This window comes from Helianthus annuus, chromosome 3, assembly GCF_002127325.2.
Source record: "Helianthus annuus cultivar XRQ/B chromosome 3, HanXRQr2.0-SUNRISE, whole genome shotgun sequence".
Lineage (NCBI taxonomy): Eukaryota > Viridiplantae > Streptophyta > Magnoliopsida > Asterales > Asteraceae > Helianthus > Helianthus annuus.
In genome coordinates, this window is record NC_035435.2 from 47,551,687 (window position 1) to 47,555,235 (window position 3,549).

The 3,549-nt window shown below is 34.5% G+C and overlaps 1 long non-coding RNA gene across 1 annotated transcript; it reads left to right on the plus strand.

Moving 5' to 3' along the window:
* The first annotated feature begins 1,418 nt into the window (after window positions 1-1,418).
* LOC110927678 lies at window positions 1,419-3,302 on the plus strand. Its single transcript, XR_002585817.2, has 3 exons — window positions 1,419-1,580; window positions 2,678-3,010; window positions 3,090-3,302. It is a non-coding gene; the product is annotated as an uncharacterized LOC110927678 (long non-coding RNA).
* Window positions 3,303-3,549: the final 247 nt, after the last annotated feature.

Consider the following 3,549-nt stretch of genomic DNA (forward strand, 5'->3'; position numbering starts at 1 on the left):
TGGTTTTGGTGCGTGTGAAGCAATCAAGGGGTCGTGGGTTCGATCCTCGTTTATGCTTGGTTTTTAGGCATTTTTTTTGAAATTGTAGTTCTTTTATTTTGCAGTTAAATTGTTCAAATTATATTTTTTTTCTTGTTGGTCAAGATTAGACCTGGCAAACGGGTCGGTTCGAGTCAGGTCGGGTCATGGGTCATAACGGGTTAATTTCCTATTGGTGGGATTTACTGAGTATGATGATGATGATACAAAAATCTTACAACAAAAAGTCATATATGGCTTAATGGACGATATTGGGCCTTATTGGATTGCAATGGAAACTAGTATGTCATAGAGTTGCATAAATCGGTTAATTTCAATAATCGGTTCGGTTAATTGGTATAACCGGTCAATTAGACCAGTTATTTGGGCCCAATGATTGTTATTTGGGTTCTTAAAGGTCAATTGGGCCCAATGAAGGTCAGTTAGGGTTGTTGAGCTCATTGATTGTCAATTAGGCCCAATGACGGTCAATTAGACCCAATGATGGTAAATTAGGTTCAATGAAGGTCAGTTAGAGTTGTTGAGGCTCAGTGATGGCCAACTAAGCCCAGTGGTGATCAAATAGACCCAATTATGGTCATTTAGGCCAAATGAAGGTTAATTGCGGATTTTGAGCTCAATGATGGTCAATTAAGCCTAATAAAGTCAACTAGGTCTAATGATTGTCAGTTAGCTTCAATGATAGTTAGTTAAGCCTACTAAAGGTCAATTAGGCCTAATGAAGGCTATTTAGGGTTGTTAAGCTCAATGATGGTCAATTGGGCCCAATGAAGGTCATTTAGGGTTGTTGACCTAAATGACGATTAATCAGGGTCAATAAAGGTGAATTAGTTATTAGAATGCTCTAGTGAAGGCCAGTTAGGGTTGTTGAGCTCAATGGTGGCCAAATAGGCTCAAAAGGTCAACTAGGCCTAATGATTGTCAATTAGCCCAGTGATAGTTAGTCAGGCTTAATAAAGGTCAATTAGGCCCAATGAAAGTTAGTTAGGGTTGTTAAACTCAATGATGGTCAATTAGGCCCAATCAAGGTCAATTAGAGGCAATCAAGGTGAATTACTTGTTACACTACTCTAGTGAATATGGGTATGAATTTTGGACACGACCCGAAGAACAACATGAACCATAGGAAAATTGACCAATAGGGACTAAATTAGTATGATCATTATTAATTAATTACGATTAGGTATATTATTTAGGTGTGCTAAACGGGTCGTGTTCTAATTTCATATTTATTATTATTTTGTCTAATATATGAAAAAATATACCTTCAATATTCGTTTCAAACCACTCCCCTTAAAAAATTCTAATTTCCCTCCTCTTTTCTCTTGTGTCTCCTTCCTAAAACATGTTAAGTTTTACTTTCCCCCTATTTTCCTTTAACCCTAAATATATTCCCCTCCCAAAATTCATCCCCAGATCACATCTCGTACTGATACCACAGGTGAACAACTAACTGGGTTATCCTCTTCAATCTTAAAGAAACCCTAGAGAAACTGCTCGATCAAGAAACCATTCTTCCTCTTTAATTCTGCTCGATTAAGGTTCTTTTTCTGCTGCAATAGACATCAATATGATTTTAAATGTTTGCTGCATATGTTCTTGCTTTTGATTGCAGAATTGATTTTGTTAATTAGGGCTAAATCATCTTCAATCATGTTCTACTGTGGTTGTTTTTTAGTTGATTTTGATTATTATTGTTATTTCAACGTTTTAAATTAACTAATTATATGTTGAATGATTAACACATAGGTGATTTTGTTTTTTGAAATATTAGCCAACAGTAAGAATGTGATTTTATGATATCATTTTCAACATGAATTGCAACTGTTTTTAGTTTTTTTACATCTTTGTTGAAATATTAGCCAAAGAGTAAGAATGTGATTTTTTATGATATCAGAACAGGAGCTATGTTTTACACTACACAATCGTTTGATGTACCGGTTTCTTTATATTTGCATTACATAAATAGTTCCATGTGATGTATGCTTCTAGTTTTACATATAATACTTCGTTAAGACCTTTCCAGTGGTAAACATGTTAGTAGTTGGCCTCTTGTGTAAGTAAGTCAATGTAAGTAAAACTTTAAGCATTATCGTCAGTAAACTTTAATTAAGCATGGGTGTTCGAATCGTTTAAGTATCTATTTATGCATGTTTGATGACATTTTGCATATGGGTATTAGACCGTGGGGATAGTCAGAACTGCTTATCATTAAGTAACCATGCTGGCTATATAACATTTGTTCAATTTTTCTCTTCTTCCCTTGTGATTTTCTTGTTTGGGTTGGATTTTCATTTACTTGCCGTACTTCCGATAACAACTTAGTTGTCAGCAAGGTTTTAAAAATAGTTGAAACGGTTGCTTTGGTAAAGTCTTGGTCTTTTTTATGGTTAAAAAGTAGGTCTAGATTTTCCGGGTTACTTTTTTGTTTGTTTTTTATTTGAGTGCGAACATCAGCAGAGTATATTTTGTGTGTGTTTTTTTTTTGAGGGATTTAGTTGACAACCCGTTCTAACAAGAACCATTTAACCCGGTTCCAAACCAGTTTTAAACGGTCCGGTTCCAGTTCTCATTTCTGGAAAATTTATTCATTCTCTTTATTGTATATAATAACAACTTTTGTCAAACTCATTTCTAGCATCATGGAAGTTGAAGAAGAAAGCGATTTCTCGGATAGGGATTTGACAGGTGAATCTGAAAGCGATTTCTCGGATATGGATTTGACAGCACACAAAACAAAAACACCGAAGAGGGGTTGACCAGGTTACCAAAAATGCGAACAGCATTCACAAACTCGGGTGGAAAAAAACACAAAGTTACATTTGATGAATTGGAGAAGTTTTCTGGGGAATATAGATCAGAATTTTCAAGTTTTTTTGGAGACCTAGTAAGAGAACATGTCGGATTTAGGTTTTTAGCATGGAAAACAGTGCCAACAGAAGTAAAGGATAAATTATGGGAGGAAATAACGGTTAATTCTTTTCTCTTAATTATAAGTGTATTTTTACATTTTCATGTGACTAACATACAACTTGTATTATATATTGCAGCGTTTTTATGACATTGATGCATGTCGTAGGCGTTTTGTAATGACTCGGCTTGGTGACCTGCTTCGAAATTTTAGAAGAAAAGTGTATGCGGGATACTTAGTACCTAACTTAGGTAAACCAAAGAAACTTGCACGAATTCCTAAGAGGTATCGTTCAATGGTGGAGCAAACAGACTGGGACAAGTTTGTAACATATACACAATCAGACGAGTTTAAGGTTTTAAGCTTTTATTCTAATGTTCATCACTATTTTATTTTAAATATAATTTTAAACTCTAATGAAATAATTACAAATTTTGTTGTATGGATGTGTCAAATAAGAGAAAAACAGCACGATCAAAATACGTTTATGATCATCACTTGGGACGAGGAGGGTATGCTTATCTAAGAGACAAACTTGTAACATCATTTCTTCAATTAAAGTTTGTTTTTTTGTGCTTATAATGATTTTTTGTTTGTAT